Raw genomic sequence first — 18,308 nt, 5'->3', positions numbered from 1 at the left:
ACCTCCTGCCTTCTCCCGCCAGGGATCCTCTGGAGTATACCATCACAACGTAGAGCAGTGAAAAGCCAGCCCTACGATAAATTTATCCGCTGCTTCACCGCAGCCGTCCAACTGCGTACTGAGAGTAACATTACAAAGACACAAGTATCTCTAGCTTTATATCACGTCACAGCCCGCAGATAAGTGCAATACAAACAGTTCTACTTCTCACAGACACCCCCTTCTCCGAATGGTCGCGCCCACAATGGAAATCCCTATGTTTAGCTTAGAGCGGCTGCTGACGTCGTTTCACATGACATCTCGAAGTAGATCGGTAATGGAGATTTTCACTAAACTTTATTAACATGAAATCAGTCAACAAAAACAACAGGTGAAAGGAAATATAAGCGTGAGAATGTTCAGTTCCCATAGACGGCAGGGACATACTTATACATATAAATAATATCAAAATATTGGGGGAGATTAATCAAAAGTGTCTAAGAGCAAAACTTATAGCAACTAGTCATAGCTCAGCTTTCATTTAAAGGGCACCTACCAACACAAATCTACCTATAAAGGTAGATCGGGTGGTAGGTGAATCAATGGGACGTGAGGATAGCCCTTTTAAGGGCTAATCCTCACGTCCCCGCACTTTTTTGTAAACTTTTATTACCCTAATATGTTAATTTTGTTATGCGGCTACTTGGGCGATGAGTAGCCGCATCTGAGGTTACACGAGGCGGCTACTCCACGCCCCGGTAGCCACTTTACCCCTCCTACTCACCATGTTCGGCGCGCAGCTGCTCGTAGCTGCGCGCCCTCGTCCGCCGATCCTGCCGTCTGCGCATGCGCAGAACAGCAGGCCCGCGCCTGTGCAGCCCCGGCTTCGGAGCAGTGACCGCGCAGGCGCGGGCCTGCTGTTCTGCGCATGCGCAGACGGCAGGATCGGCGGACGAGGGCGCGCAGCTACGAGCAGCTGCGCGCCGAACATGGTGAGTAGGAGGGCTAAAGTGGCTACCGGGGCGTGGAGTAGCCGCCTCGTGTAATCTCAGATGCGGCTACTCCACGCCCAAGTAGCCACATAACAAAATTAACATATTAGGGTAATAAAAGTTTACAAAAAAGTGCGGGGACGTGAGGATTAGCCCTTAAAAGGGCTATCCTCACGTCCCATTGATTCACCTACCACCCGATCTACCTTTTATAGGTAGATTTGTGGTGGTAGGTTTTCTTTAAGAAACTGCTGTGGGTAAATGAAAGCTGAGCTCTGATTGGTTGCCATGAGCAATGCTACATTCATATCTCTGTATCACCGCCAGGACTATGCCGTGTCTGTAGACAGCCGGACACTGCTGTAGAACAAACACGGTGGAGGAAGAGGCAGGACGGTGGCGGTGGAACAAAGAAAGGTGAGTACAGATTATTTTTAATGAACAAAAGAGGGGGAGCAGTGAGGGAGGCATAATAAGGAAGGAGAGCAGAAAGGGAGAGCACAATAAGAAGGGGCCAGAGAGGGGACCACAATAAGAAGGGGGCCAGAGAGGGGAGCACAATAAGAAGGGGGCCAGAGAGGGGAGCACAATAAGAAGGGGGCCAGAGAGGGGAGCACAATAAGAAGGGGGCCAGAGAGGGGAGCGCAATAAGAAGGGGGCCAGAGAGAGGAGCGCAATAAGAAGGGGGCCAGAGAGGGGAGCGCAATAAGAAGGGGGCCAGAGAGGGGAGCGCAATAAGAAGGGGGCCAGAGAGGGGAGCGCAATAAGAAGGGGGCCAGAGAGGGGAGCGCAATAAGAAGGGGGCCAGAGAGGGGAGCGCAATAAGAAGGGGGCCAGAGAGGGGAGCACAATAAGAGGAGGAGCAGATAAGGGGCATAATAAGGAAGGAAAGCAGAGAAATGGGGGCCAATGAAAGGGGAGAGAGACTGGGGCATTGTACAATGTGAGAATATGTAAGATACATTATTCTAGGTATAATACTGTGTGGGCAAACTAGGGGGTTGGGCTTATTGCTCAAAAAATATAGGCGCACCACTCTTTTTTCTCTCTCTCTTTAACGCAGAGGTTTGGAGGTATGCCATAGGAAATAGCGTCGCACTGGCGTTCTTACAGCTGAAGGTGAAACTAGAGCAAGCTCAAGAAGGCAGCAGCAGCTGGTTCAACTTCCAGGTCTCAACTTTGCACCGCCAGTTTGTCAAACTGGAGACCAGGAGATGGGACATTGTGGTAGAGAACTGGACATTCTCCTGTTAAAGATATTACACTGGACTCAGACGCCATTTTCTATATTGTCGGACATTTTAAAGATTCAGTATCCATTTCACATAACTTTGTGTACTGATAACTGAAGTTTGGGTGGGTTTCATTCCTTTAGAAAGCACACAAAGACTTAGTGCTCGCTAGCACCACCTAGTGGAAGGTATCCAGGTGGACATCTGGACATTTGGTTTATGTGAAGTTTCAGTATTTGCATGTAGCCAATAGTATTAGACTCCTTTGTGTGCTTACATCCAATAGTGTTACATTTCCTGGGTGAGAACACCCAATTATAGTTGCTGCTTTTCTAATTACACGCCTTATGTAAAGTGCCTTATGGTTTTCTATAAATGTGTCAGTCCCACAATAAAGTAACGGTCTTGTTGCTAACTTCCTGCAAGGACAGGTCTTGTCTTTTCATTCAAGTTAGTCAATTCCAGCGCTGGACACAGACTCATTTAATTTGAAAGTCACCTTACAATGATTAGGGGTTTGAGCCCCAGATATAAATCTACAAGAATTGGCGTCTTCCTGGGTGGCCATACTTTTATGGGCATCTAACCATCGAGGTGACCTCCGCAAGAGTCCAGGCGGCCAGTGACCAGAACTGACAATGAGCGCTCGTCGGGGTAAGTCATGTCTATTTTTGTCTACCTTGACTGTAGTTCTGTTTCACTGGCTGAAAGGGACTGGGTAAGGTCATCTCCTTGTGTGATATTATGTACTTTGCCTTACATGTCCATATATAATAGTATGTTCACTATAATTTCGGCAAATGATATCTTGTAAGGTGATGGACAGAGACTGGACGTGACAATGTATGTTGTAGAAAAAGGTCTGCAGTGCCCTCTTGTGAATTGTTGATGTAGTTCAGAAAGTTTGTGATGGTGTTGAGATTTTTGTTCATGTAAGCGCTGATAGAATCTGGAAGTTTGCAGAGACAAATTCTGGCCAAATTTACGTATCGTTCCTTCGGGATTGATGCGGCCCCGTGATGCGGAAAGGACAGAGGCAGGAAGGACACTGACGGGAATTTTACAGTTGAGCGTTATCTCCTTGATTTCTGAAATATTGTGTGAAGGTCTCTAATTTGTTCTTACTGATAGTTAGCGGGGTAGTCTGGAGCTGTATGTACGGAGGATATCTATAGCCCTTGAACAAAATCAGGTATTCCACAGATTCCACAAAATGGGTAGTGAGCAAATTAAGACTGTAGCTGGACACTGCAGACCTAAAAAGGCAACTGACATAGTGTAACACAGGAAAGGTAAAGAGTGGGTTAAAGGAAGTTATGAGGTATTGAAGTTTTTGGGTATGTTAGATGATCCCCTGAGTGTGCAGAGGTAGGAGACAGCACTTAATGTAAATGGTGGCTGGCTCAAAGACAAAAAGTGGCACACCCATGCAGAAGGTTGTTTTGATGTAAGTAGAGAGTTAATGACAAAGGAAAGTGGATGGGGTTGATTACTGGAGACTTAGACCAGTGACTACGGACGGACCAGGACAGAGGGACAGGAATCCTAGAGAGTGCTCAGAAAAAAAAAAAAAAAAAAATCTTTTGGAATGCAGACCAGCACCCTCTTAGACTCCACCCCCGTATCTGGGGGTTAGAGAAGATGACACGCCTTACCATCTTTTAGTGGTGGCCATCTTAAGACAGTATATTCCCTTCAAGTCCCTGAAAGTTAATTGCCTATAACTCTACACTGTAGGCTGGTTGTAGGATAGCAGCCGAGTCACCCTTGAGGCATCCTGGCGGACGTTTGAAATAAATGCCGGCAGGTGAATATTTTCACCAATTTCAAACATTTGCTATGGGTCTTGAGTGTGCAACGCTGTTTGTTTATTTTATTTTTTATTTTAAAACTTATTTGATTCTGACAATTGCAGAAAAATTACTAGAAAAAGTGTTGCAATGTCTCTGGTACCTGCTTTCTGGAGTTGGAAGAGTTAATCAGGGGGAGATCTCTGTGCAGCTGGGCTTTGCTTTGTCTTATCTATGTCTGTGAGAAGTGGCCTTGAAGCACACAGAAAGCATCTGTGTTGAGTGGGGGAAACAGAGCTGACAATCTAAAAGACTTAAAGGAATTTGCTTGTGATAAGAATACAAAAAGACAGTATGATGTGACGTCCTCCTTTGTACCCCACGAACAGACTAAGCAAGAAGAAGCCCCTAACTGTATTACAGAGCCTACGACTGACTTTTATGAAAAAAAAAAAAAAAAAAGTGTACCTGACTTCTGTTTGAGACTTGGAGTCTGGCCAGAACTTTATAGAGAGCACAGAACACTGAACTAGAGATGGTTGAGAGAATCTTATATGTCTAGATGAGATAAAGCGGAGACCGGTGTTAGCAGAAAGCCAGGAAGAACAGAGACTAGTTTCACAGACCGCGCCAAAAAGAGACTGAGAGAAAGCTGGGTTCCGCCGACAGCCAGACTCAAGTGGGCGTTACAGGGAGGAGACATTAATGAAGTGACTTCCCACACTCTAGGAAACGTAGACGGCCCCAACATGGCGGGACAAGGGGGGTGGTAACGGACAAGGATGTCAGCGAGAACAGTCCCCCTCTTCTGAAAGCCCCCCCCCAAATAGAGTTAGTGCCTTTCATTGTAGAACTCTTCCCTGTTGGCAAATGTTTTCCTCTCTGTGCCCCTACATGAGGATTACCAGGACCTATTTGCCTTTACCAGTGTAGTATTCCAGTATATCTGATGCAGTTTCCCACAAGGGGGGTAAAACTCCCCCAGCCAGTGCTCCATGCTACACAGCCCTATAGGGAGTAGACTGGCAGACTAGCCCCTTACTGGATGTTCTCCTTTTCAGTATGTGGAGGACCCACTGTTTTTGTTTGCCAGGATGCATGTATTGACCTTATGTGTTTTCTGTTCCAGAAGGGTTGCAAAGTTTCCAGAGATAAGCTCCAGTACTGCCAGGAGAAGGTGGTCTTCCTAGGCCACTGCTTCTCAGCCACAGGCAGAGACCTGACAGAGGAAAGAAGGCTGGCAGTCCAGAATGTGCCCCTGTCCTGAGGCCCTAAGCCTCTTTACATGTTTCTAGGACTGGCCAGCTCCTGCAGCCTGGGATAAGGTCTGCCTCCAGCCTGATGTTGCCCCTTGATAATTGAATTGCCTCTTCTCCATTTGCCCTTAGTCAAGAGGCAATTGATGCATTCTATAGCCTTAAGCTGGCAAATCCTGTCTGCACCGGCCCTAGGCACATCCTATTGGATAAGACCTTTTGTTTTATTTTGCACTGAGTATCTAGGCCACGCCACAGGTGTCGAGTCCAGGAACGTGGTGGCCTCCCCAGTGGCCCACTATTAGGCCCGGTTAGACTCAGTCGTGAGGGGAGCCCCTCATGTGTCAGTAGCTGCAGCAGCAAGGCCAGTGAGTTGATCCTAGACCCTAGATCACTCAGTTACAGTGCAAACCCCACATACCTTGCACAGTGTCCTCACCCAAGTACAGCCCAAGCATCTGAGCAAAGGCCAGACAGCTCAGACTCCAGTGTGCACTCCTGATACCCCGTCACACTGATAAGGTGCACAGCTCTGAATCCTTCATTCTGTCACCAGTCTTTCAGGATTCAGAGAGGGGGGAGAGAAGGGTGATTAACCCAGATGTTGAGTTTTTTCTCATAGATGGCTCCAGGTCTGCAGGAGAAGATAGATGGTTCTACAATGGATATACAGTGGTCCGTGGCGCACATGAGGTAGTACAAGCAGAACCACTCCCTCCACACAGGTCAGCGCAGGAGGTGAAGTGACGGCACTCAGGGAAGTGCTACAGCTGGTGGAAGGTAAAAGGGCAAACATCTATACTCAAGGTATAGTTCTGGAGTCTAAACACGACTATGAACCCATATGGAAGGCTAGAGATTTCCTCACCTCTGCAGGGACCCCCTTTAAGCATGGCAAGCTGGGTAAAGAGCTCATGGATGCTCTCTTACTTCCACAAGAGGTGAGGATAGTAAAACTAAAAGCACACACAATCTGGTAACTCCACAAGCCAAGGGCAAGTATTTGGCTGACGGGATGGCGAAGGCAGCTGCACAGATGGAGCCCAGAGACTGTCCTGAAGTCTCAGCGCTGAGTTCTGAGCTAAAAGTTTGATCCACAGGTGTTCCAGTCCCTGGTAGCCCGAGAGTCATCAGAAGTGAAGGGAGTGTGGAGGAAAGCTGGAGCCCAGATGCTGATGGGACCTGGATGCTGGGAGAGAGGGTGTGCCTGCCCAGAGCCCTGCAGGCACACCATGCTAGTGCACATAAACCGCAAGTGGTTTGCCCCGGGCATTACTACCCCTGTCACTAGACTAGTGAAAGCCTGTATAGTCTGTGCCCGCCACAACCCGGGTAAGGTGGAAAAGACCCCACAGAAGGTGACACCCAAGCCGCTGTATCCCTTCCAGAGACTGCAGATGGATTTTATCCAGCTACCAAAAAGTGGTACGTAGGAATACGTGCCTGTGTGCATTGATCTCTTTCCAGGGTGGCCAGAAGCTTCTCCCATGACCAAGGCTACTGCCAGAGCTGCAACCAAGAAGTTGGTGAGTGAGATTTTTCTGCAGGTTTGGACTTCCAGAGACCATAGAGCCCGGTCGCAGAACCCAACTTCACTGGACAGGTAAATACCTGAAACCTTGTCCCTCCTGGGTGTAGAACAGGCCCTGAACACCCCTTGCCCTTCCCATGTTAGTGGTGGGTTTGAGAGACTAAACAGCACTCTTAAGTTAGAGATCCGGGAGGCCATGGAAGTAACAGGGAAACCATGGCGTGAGTGCTTTCCTGCTGCCCACAATTCAATTAGGACCACCCCCAACAGAAAGATGGGATTGTCCCCCTTCGAGGTACTTTTTGGCTGTGCACCCAGACTAGGCCCCTACTTCCCACAGGCCCTGCAGCTGATGGCAGGAAACCAGGTGGAACATGCCACACAGTTGGGCCAGGCCTTGGAAAAGGTCCGCAAAAGTGTTTCTGATTACTTTTTCAGATCCAGACAGAGACCTCAGGATGCATAACCTGAAGCCTGGAGACTACGTGGTGGTAAAGAGACACCAGAGAGACAGTCTGGAGCCTCGCTACGACGGTCCTTTCCAAGTCCTGCTGACCAGTGCCACGTCTGTGAAGCTAGAGGGAAGTCAGCACGCTTCCCACACTTACTGTTGCAAACTTACTTATTCTTCTTGCTAGCTGGTTTCTTCCAAGTGACTATATACTCACGGACACCCCAACCATGACTATCACTGTATCTATAGGGCTGACCAGGATGCCCCCAGGGTAGGAGACTTTACCTACGGTTGGTGCATACACGACAATGACCTTCTATAACACTGACAGCACAGATAACCCTGTATTAGCAGTGTCTGATGTGTACTGGATTTGTGGGGATAGGAGAGTCAGGTCAGGCCTAGAGGCTGGGAAGGTGAGTGTACGGTGATAACATTTGTGTATTCCTTCCTCGTCATCCCCAGGGATAAGTTTGATCGGACACATAAAGTAAAGGTAGAGAATCCCAAAGGATTCTGGAGGTCTGAGAGAAGCACCTAGATGACAACGTTTATATAGATACAGTGGGAGCACCAAGGGGGGTCCCAGATGAGTACAAGGCCCACAATCAGATATGGGCAGGTCTAGAGTCCATTATTCCCCAGAGAGCTATGAGCAAAGATGTTGGTTGGGTTAACTGGTTGTATTGTAATCAACAGAGATTTATGAATTATATCCGAGATGCTTCCCAGAACCGCACGGCTTTGGACATGAACCTTGCTGAGAAGGGAGGAGTCTGTAAGATGGTGGGAGTGGCTTGTCGCATGTACATCCAGGATGACATCGCCCCCTATGGATCCATTACCCATGCACTTGAAGTGATTGAAGGACTGTCCAGGGAACTCGAGAGAAACTCTAGGGTGGACACTTTGTCCTTCACTTTGTAGTTGGGGGATTGGAAGGGTTTCCTTTAAGTGGGGGTGATATTGGGGATTGTGATTTTTGCTCTCGTCACTTATTACGTGTTGTGTGGTCCCCCTCATCAAGTACACCATGTCCCAGATGGCCGTCCAGGTGGTAAGAACCACGACAGGAGAAGTGCCCGGAGCGGAGGATACCATCTTGTTGAAGAACCAGCCTGTTAATAAACCCATAAACTATGGAAACACAATTATGTGATTTGAGTATGCAGGCCTGTAAACCCCCGAGTGACTGGCCTCCAGGGGATCTGGTGAAGAGTTAACAAAGTCCAGCAGGTAAGGGCTTAGCCTACCTGTATGTACCTGGAGTTTGAGGAGGTCACTCTGGACAACAGTTACAGGCCATGCAAAGCTCAAAAGGGGGGAAATGTTAAAGATATTACACTGGACTCAGACGCCATTTTCTATATTGTCGGACATTTTAAAGATTCAGTATCCATTTCACATAACTTTGTGTACTGATAACTGAAGTTTGGGTGGGTTTCATTCCTTTAGAAAGCACACAAAGACTTAGTGCTCGCTAGCACCACCTAGTGGAAGGTATCCAGGTGGACATCTGGACATTTGGTTTATGTGAAGTTTCAGTATTTGCATGTAGCCAATAGTATTAGACTCCTTTGTGTGCTTACATCCAATAGTGTTACATTTCCTGGGTGAGAACACCCAATTATAGTTGCTGCTTTTCTAATTACACGCCTTATGTAAAGTGCCTTATGGTTTTCTATAAATGTGTCAGTCCCACAATAAAGTAACGGTCTTGTTGCTAACTTCCTGCAAGGACAGGTCTTGTCTTTTCATTCAAGTTAGTCAATTCCAGCGCTGGACACAGACTCATTTAATTTGAAAGTCACCTTACAATGATTAGGGGTTTGAGCCCCAGATATAAATCTACAAGACTCCCTACCGCCTGGGATGATGGGAGCCATGGGAAAAAGGACATAGATAAGAGTGCAAAACTTACATTTAATTAGGATAAAATATACTAAAACCCTGTTTGTGGATTTATGTTTTATTTTTCACATAATAATAATAATCATCTTTGTTTATACCATCAAATTCTGTAGTACTTTACAAATTATACAAATATACAAATAAAATATATGACTCATATAGAGTCATATGAAACAACAGGAGTGAGGGCCCTGCCCGCAATAACTTACAGTTTATGAGGATGAGGGGGTGACTCAAGACGTATAAGAGCTTGCATAATGGTCCAGCCATTTTTTATAAGGGAATGGAATAAAAATAATTTAATAAATAGGAATAAAAATAATTTAATATATAAAAGTCCAAAGTCAGTGGGACAGAGAAGCATTTTCCGGATAATACACTGGCTTAGTACCCAGAATTGGTTAATAAAATGTTATGGTTGCATGCAGTTATTGAGTGTGATAGGCCTGCCTAAATAAATGGATTTTAATAGTATGTTTGAAGCTTTGGGGGTTTGGTATTAATCTTATAGACTGCGGTAGGGAATTCCAGAGAATGATTGCAGCTCTGGAGAAGTCCTGAAGACGTGACTGGGCGGGTCGAATTAAGGAAGAGAATAATCTAAGATCACTGGCAGATTGAAGAGCACAGGTTGGACGATTGCATGAGATAAGAGAGGAGAGGTAGGAAGGTGTAGCATTATGCAGAGCTTTGTGGATGAGAGTTATTAGCTTAAACTGTATTCAGAAGGAGACGGGCAACCAGTGCAGTGACTGGCACAGACTGGAGGCATCCATATAGCATTTGGTCTGAAAGACAAGCCTGGCTGCTGCATTGAAAATGGATTGTAAAGGAAAGAGTTTAGTAAGTGGAAGGCGGATTATTAGGAGTAACAGTAGTTTAGATGAGAGTGAATCAGAGCGACAATTAGTATTTTAGACGTTTCAATTGTAAGAAATAGGTGGATTCTGGAGATGTTTTTAAGGTGCATCCTGCAAGACCGTGCAACAAATTGAATATGCAGTGTAAAGGAGAGGTTGGAGTCCAGCACAACCTCAAGACAGTGGGCCTGTTGCCTCGGGGGCTATGATGACTTCACAAACAGAAACAGAAAGATCAGGGTTAGGTCGGTTAGTAGACGATGGAAATACACAAAGTTCCATTTTGGAGGGATTAAGTTTTAAGAAGAGAGACAACCAAGAGAGTGCAGTGTCCTTCAGGCCAATGGAGCAAAGCATCCTGTGGAGCAAAGCAATATCAAATGCTGCCGAGAGATCCAGAAGAATGAGTAAGAGCAGTTTTAGTGAAATGCATAGAGCGGAAACCAGATTGTAGGGGGCCAAGGAGTGAGTTAGCTGGGAGACAATGGGTTAGTCGAAAATAGACTGGGCGTTCCATGAGTTTGTAGATGAAAAGGAGATTACGAAATGGTTGGTAGTTAGCAGCACTGAATGGGTGCGGGGAAGGTTTCTTTAGTAATGGGGTGACAACAGCATGCTTGTAGGAAGAGGGATAGACACCAGAAGAGAGAGGTTGAAGTAAGGTGAGTAGTGACCACTGGGGAGAAAGACTGTAAGAGATGTGAGAGGACGGGGTCACTAGTGCAGGTTGTGGGGCAAGCAGAGGAGAGGATCCTGGACACTTCTTCCTCTGTGACCGGTTCAAAGAAAGAAAGCGAAAATGGTGAAGTAGCGAAGGGGATTCATGGAATTAGTGGACTGGAATATTATTTGCTGGTGAATATAGTCAAATTCATCATTAAAGTGGCCAGATTTTCAGCTCCAAGGATTGTAACAGGTGGCCTAACCTTTGGCGTTAATAAGGAATGAAGAGTATCGAAGAGCCATTTAGGAGTGTAAAAATGTTGTAATTAAAAATTGAAAAAAAAAAATAATGAACTAAATTTAGCGAAGTGCCCTGTGGGGGATCTGGGGTCAGCTTCATTCCTGGGCTGCTCTGTAGGGGATCTGGGGCCAGCAGCAGCCGCAGCCCACTCTGTGGGGGATCTGGGGGCCAGTGTCAGCCCCGGCCCCCTCTTGTTTAATACATGATGTAATATTACTATACAGGCAGTCCCCTACTTAAGAACACTCGACTTACATACGACCCCTAGTTACAAACGGACATATGGATATTGGTAATTTATTGTACTTTATTCCTAGGCTACAATAAACAGCTGTAACAGTTATCAAATGTGTCTGTAATGAAGCTTTATTGATAATCCTGGTTCTTATGACAAGCCAACATTTTTAAAATCCAATTGTCATAGAGACCAAAAATGTTCTGGCTGGGATTACAATGATAAAATATATAGTTCCGACTTACATACAAATTCAACTTAAGAACAAACCTACAGACCCTATCTTGTATGTAACCCGAGGACTGCCTGTAATTGTCTCAAGTGGCTACTTATTGTGTGAATAGACGTCTATTAACACTATATATAACTCAGAATTAGGGCTCTTTCACATTGGCGTTAGTTGCGCATCTGTTGTGCCTTTGTCTTTCTTCAGTTTTTTTTCTCTGTGATGCATCTGTTTTGTCTCTGTGTCTGCAAAAAAAGTGAAGAAGTGAAGGTTTAACATTGCTTTACAAACATCACACCTGCTTTTTAAGTTTTCATCAGTGAAAAAAAACGGATGTTTCATGTGTTTTTAGCGGACCCATAGACTTCTATTGCCATCCATGATCCGCATCACTGAAAAAAATAGGACATGTTTCATAATCTTGAAAATCTGTGAAAATACAAAACAATGTGAAAACACCCATAAGAATCAATGGATTTGTGAAGCATCCGTGGAAATCACTGAACCACGGACATGAAAAACAACACCAATGTGAAAGAGCCCTCATACATTTGAATTACTGGAAATTTCATATTCCTCCTCAACTGAAAATACTCCTCAAAAATGGTGAGAGGAGTATTATTACCCTTCTGGAAAAATGTTAGTGCTACCTCTGCATCCATACAAACAGAGGCCAGCAGTTACACCCGGCGCCGAAGGAGGTGAGTATAAGTTTTTATTGTTTTTCTGGCCTTATATAAATTCAGCTCAGCTGTGTTTCTGTATTTGAAAACATAGATGTTAAAATCGTAGGTGTCCCATATTGTCTTTATACAACTCTGCCTATTGTAACCATGCACCCCTCTTGGCTACCAGGACCACTGCAAAGCCAGCTGGGATTTAGACAGAGCATGGGCATCCATATGGTACAGGAGACTCTTCCAAGAAGAAGCCAAGGTGAATTAGCGAATCACGTGTTGGGATACTCTCACCTGTCAGCTGTAGCTTGGGGTCTATAATACTAAGAGGAAGGGTAGGCTAACACAGTATTACAAAACCAAAAAACACAAAGAGTATTCAGGTCCAACAAATCAATACTTTATTATAAAGAATATCATTAAAATACATAACAAATATAATTAAAATGTCAAGAATAGAACTCCAAAAAGACTATATTACTACCTGGCCAAGGTAATACCAAGGAGTATGATTCAAAGTATATAGGTGCATAGTGCATCTAAACTTTAATGGGTAAACAATACTAGAGATAAGCTTATGATATCTCATAAAAACAGTAAATTTACAGTTTTTTTTTACCTCTGCCCCGTGTCCCTGGCAGCTGAGAGATTGTCCCGGATATTACCTCCAGGTCCCGCAGTGGCTGGGGTTGTCAAAGCCAGAACCTGTGATACTGAATGGCTTCCACAGACTTCAGGCAGGGAATCCTTTTGAGAGATGTGTCGGATTAGCGGAGAGCAGGGACCATGTCATCAAGATCAGATCACCATCTGTCCATATATGGGTCTCCACATCTCCTAGGGATTCCCCAGACACAAGGTTCAATTAAATACATTTTTGCCGGTAACAGGGGTGACATCGGTTTCTCTCTCAATGTGCCCAGGCTCTAGTGATGGGTATTAAGGCTCTTCTTAGTGAGCTGGCTCATTAGGCTCCACTCACTAAGAAGAGCGGGGTCCTTATTAATTATATAATAGGAAGCCACAGGCCAGTGAATCACCCCACACCACTCCACTTTTAACCCGATTGTATCACTACCAGGGTCATTTACATAATAAAGAAAACATGATTTTAGAATGATTAGTGTATGAATTGACTAGATAAAGGCTGGGAAGGATCCTTTTGCCCTGCTCCAACAGGTATTGTTGACAGAAATAGTGACAGAGACCTGATGACAGGTGTCCTTTAACTCCTCTCCGACCGCCCGCTGACTTTAGACGTCAGCGGGCGCAGGTCCGGAGTCTGCAGCGACGTCTTTAGACGTCGCCACAGTTTCTGCTGCTCCCGCGCTAATCGCGGGAGCAGGACCCGGTCTCCGGGTGTCAGAGGCACCCGGAGACCCTAGGGAGAAGGGAGATGCGGTTCGTTACCGCTTCTCCCTTCTCCGATCCTCCCTGCATCGCGCTGAATGAGCGCGATGCATAGAGGATTTGAGCGGCGCTGCTGCCGGCTCCATAGACTCGGCGGTCACGTGACCGCCGGGTCTAAAGGGGTTAATCAGAGCTGCTGGGTCTAATAAGACCCAGTACAGCTCTGATCACCTGTCCCCAGTGACAGGTAATCGTTTACCCTGTAACTGGGGCTATTATAGATGCCTCAGTTACAGGGGAAAACTTGTAATAGAAAAAAAAAAAAGTAAAATGTAAAAAAAAAAAAAAAAAAAAGTGAAAATGTCCCCCAGGGGTCTTTTATGACCTCATGAGGGACATAAAGTAAAAACACCACTCAAACACAAAAAATTAACCCCTTCACGCTCTGCATCCGATATATCGGACGCTGAGCGCAGTGACATAACGCTCAGCGTCCGATATATCGGATGGGAGCGCTACTTGTATGGCGTGGAGGAGCAGGCGTAGCATGGAGGAGCAGGCATAGCGTGGAGGAGCAGGCGCAGCGTGGAGGAGTAGGTGTTCTGTGGAGGAGTAATAGTAGCGTGGAGGAGCAGGCGTTCTGTGGTGGAGCAGGCGTAGCGTGGAGGATCAGGAAAGAAAAAAGATGTCGAAAAAAGATGTTGAAGTCGGCACGGAACCCGCCTTGTTTGCACAGGCAAAATGCAGTCACATGACTAAGAGCGACTAGTTCGCTCGAAACGCGTAGGAAAAATGGATTAACACTGTGGATTATTACAATTTGACAAAATAAAAGTCTGAAAGATCACCGATGTTGGCTGGACCATCAAATTTATTTCCCGTAGCGTGGAGGAGTAGGTGTTCTGTGGAGGAGCAGGAGTAGCATGGGGGAAGTAATAGTAGCATGGAGGAGCAGGAGTAGCGTGGTGGAGTAGGCGTTCTGTGGTGGAGCAGGCGTAGCGTGGAGGGGTAGGCGTTCTGTGGAGGAGTAGGCGTTCTGTGGAGGAGCAGGCATAGCGTGGGGGAGCAGGCGTAGCGTGGGGGAGCAGGCGTTCTGTGGAGGAGTAATAGTAGTGTGGTGGAGCAGGCGTTCTGTGGTGGAGCAGGCGTAGCGTGGAGGGGTAGGCGTTCTGTGGAGGAGTAGGCGTTCTGTGGAGGAGCAGGCGTAGCGTGGGGGAGCAGACGTAGCGTGGGGGAGCAGGCGTTCTGTGGAGGAGTAATAGTAGTGTGGTGGAGCAGGCGTTCTGTGGTGGAGCAGGCGTTGCGTGGAGAAGTAGGCGTTCTGTGGAGGAGCAGGCGTAGCGTGGAGGAGTAGGCGTTCTATGGAGGAGTAGTAATGGCGTGGGGGAGTAGGGGTTTCTATTGTACTGGTACCTCAGGGGCACCCCAACACCAGTCTAGTGAAACGGGTGCTCCAAAAGCTAGATTTTGCTTGTCCCTTCTCCGGCCTGCCGTGTCCCCAGCCTGTAGACTATTGCTACGCATGGGGCATTTCCATACCCGAAGTAACCCACTGAATGATTTTTGGGGTGTTTATCCACAGTGGGATGAGTTGGGCTGAATACATTTCTTCATACTTTTGCACATTTGAGAAAACAATGCAATTTTTACTCTGCCCCCATCATTTTGTATTACATTTGACCCAGCATCTCAGGGGTTGAAATGTTCATAGAACCCTAGATAAATTCTTTGAAGGGTGCCCCTTCCTAAAATAGGGTCACTACTTGGGGGTTTCTATTGTACTGGTACACCCCAACACCAGTCTAGTGACAAGGGTGCTCCAAAAGCAAAATTTCGCTCCTTCCCTTCTCAGCCCTGCCGTGTGTCCAGCCTGTCAATTTTTGGCACATGTGTGGTATTGCCGTACTCGGAACAACCCAAAGAATTATTTTTGTGGTGTTTGTCTGAAGTGACATGAGTTGGACACAGTATATTAGGTGCTAAAATGACATTTTTGAGATAAAAACACAATTTTTAATATGCACCATTTACTTTGCATTAAATTTTGACCATCATTTTGGAGGTTAAAATGCTCACCACACCCCAAGATAAATTCTTTGAGGGGTGTAGTTTCTAAAATGGTATACTTTCTTGGGGGTTTCTATTGCACTGGTACCTCATGGGCCCTGCCAACATGACATGACCCTCTAAATCCAAACGTGTGAAAGCGGAGCTGCAAAAGCAAAATTTTGCTCCTTCCCTTCTCAGCCCTGCCGTGTGCCCAGCCTGTCAATTTTTGGCACATGTGTGGTATTGCCGTACTCGGAACAACCCAAAGAATGATTTTTGGGGTGTTTGTCTAAAGTGGCATGGGTGGGATACAATATATAAGGCAGTAAAATTAAATTTTTGAGATAAAAATGCATTTTTTACTCTGCACCATTTATTTTGCATTAGATTTTGGCCAGCATGTTGGGGGTTAAAATGCTCACCTCCAACCCCAGATAAGTCTTTGAGGGGTGTAGTTTCCAAAATGGTATAATTTCTCGGGGGTTTCTATTGCACTGGTAACTCACGGGCCCCGCGAACATGACATGGCACTCTAAATCCAAACGTGTAAAATCGGAGCTGCAAAAGCAAAATTTCGCTCCTTCACTTCTCAGCCCTGCTTTGTGCCCAGCCTGTCAATTATTGCCACATATGTGGTATTGCCGTACTCGGGACAACCTGCAGAATGATTTTTGGGGTGTTTGTCTAAAATGGCATGGGTGGGATACAATATATTAGGCAGTAAAATTACATTTTTGAGATAAAAATGCATCTTTTACTATGCACCATTTACTTTGCATTAGATTTTGGCCAGCATGTTGGGGGTTAAAATGCTCACCCCCCCCCCAACCCCAGATAAATTCTTTGAGGGGTCTAGTTTCCTAAATGGGACATCTTTAGGAGTTTTCTATTATACTGTTACTTCAGGGGCTCTTCAAGTACACTGTGGCACCACAAAACATTTGCAGTCAAATTGGCCTTCCAAAAACCCAATGGTACAAACTCTGTTCTGGACATCACTGTGCAGTGAAACAGCAGCTGACATCCACATGTCTGGTATTACCGTACTCGGAAGAAGCAGGGCAACAATTTTGGGATGTATATTTACCTCAAATTCCTTCTGAATTTGTCCATTTTAGGGCTAAATGAAAATAATCTTATTCAAAAATTGAAATATCAAAATTTTCAATCCATTTTTGTTTGCTTCCAGAGAAAGATTTAAAGGGTTAATAGACTTCTCAAATGCTGATTTGAATAGTTTGAGATGTTAGGTTCATAAAATGGTGTTACTTGTGGGGGTATATAGTACATAAGCCTTTATAGAGCACTTCCAAACTGAATTGGTCACTAAAAATTTATCATTTTTCAAATTTCTTGAAAATCTGAGAAGTTGCTACTAAAACTTGAAACCTTCTCAGATCCGTAAAAAAAATGGAAATGTAAAACAAATTATGGAAATAAAAATAAGACCAATGGCAAAAGGTTTCTACAAAAAAAATTTGTGTTATGACTTTTTGTCTAAAAAGTATAACATTTGAAATTTGAAAATTGTCTTTTTTTTTCAAATTTTTCCTAAATTATTGAATTTTTACCCCCCAAAAAAGAAACGGATCACTGAAATGATAATACTAACATAAACTACAATATCTCACGAGAAAACTATCTCAAAATCACAAGGATATCTTAAAGTGTTGAAAAGTTATTACCACAGGAAGAGAAACTGGTCAAATTTTAAGAAAAAGGTCTGAGCATTAACTTAAAAACCGGCTGCGTCATTAAGGAGTTAACTCACCTGCCAAATAGATACTTTTCTTTAATTGGATGTTATTTAATAAATGTGTGAAGATAATTTCCCATAAATGTTGACATTGTCCCTTAGAAATGAGATTGTTGTCACTAGATACGACCACCGCTGCTGGAGGGATTACACAAAGAAACCAGTCGTTTTTGCATATGAAATGGCTGGGAGATACTGCATGTCTAACAGCCATCCTGTAGTAATCAACACTGAATCTAGTACTATTTATAATTCCTGGTCTCTGGACTGCAAGCGTGAGCGCACAAAGGGATGCCTCTATCTTTCCTACTTTGGATTATTGTTGTCAGGTCATTTTCATGGATTTATTTATTTGCAGAGCCAAGCTGTTGGACCTTATGCACACTAGGGTGTGCTTTTAAATGTTTTTAACCAGATTCTTCTTTCTAATAAAGATTGATATATTATTTGACCCCTCTTCTTTTAACTTGTTATGGTTAAGTTCTCTAGGATGTGTGGTTGCATAGCATAATATATTTTTTGATTTCCCCAAATTTGTGCAAATCATAATTAACAACTAGGATGTCACAAACAATGACCTTGATGTCAAAAAACAGCATTTTGATGCCACAGAAAAACATTGGTTCGTAGTTGTGCAAGGAGTTGAAAAAGAAAATGAAAAAGTCACTAGATAGATGAAAACAGTATTTATCTAAACTTTTAAATAGATAAAGGGGGACATTTATCAGCAAACCTTTAACGCCAGCTCCATGCCAAGAGCCTGAGTCGGGCAGGAATACACACTCGTTACAACCAGTGACCACTCAAGCTAAGCACAGCATGGGTAGATATATCAAGAGGCTGGAGCCTCCTGTCTGCAATGGGAACCATTTGATTTTTTTTAAGAGGTTATTCCATCTTAGATTTTTATGACATACCCACATTACCAAAGAGATTTCCCACAAAACAAGTTAGGCCCTATCCATACTGAGACCCCCACAGATGACTAGAACGATGTACCCCGTTGGACTATCAAGATGAGTGTAGCAGCCTGTCATGCCTGGCCG

At 44.9% G+C, this 18,308-nt stretch overlaps 1 long non-coding RNA gene across 1 annotated transcript; it reads left to right on the top strand.

Moving 5' to 3' along the window:
* The first annotated feature begins 9 nt into the window (after positions 1-9).
* On the top strand, positions 10-8,967 carry LOC140132953 (uncharacterized). The gene is made up of 4 exons (XR_011855755.1): positions 10-370; positions 1,299-1,388; positions 2,035-6,852; positions 7,219-8,967. It is a non-coding gene; the product is annotated as an uncharacterized lncRNA (long non-coding RNA).
* Positions 8,968-18,308: the final 9,341 nt, after the last annotated feature.

The sequence above is a fragment of the Engystomops pustulosus genome, chromosome 5 (assembly GCF_040894005.1).
Source record: "Engystomops pustulosus chromosome 5, aEngPut4.maternal, whole genome shotgun sequence".
NCBI classification, from domain to species: domain Eukaryota; kingdom Metazoa; phylum Chordata; class Amphibia; order Anura; family Leptodactylidae; genus Engystomops; species Engystomops pustulosus.
Note: the sequence above shows the minus strand (reverse complement) of the source record. Positions and strands in the feature narration are given on the sequence as shown.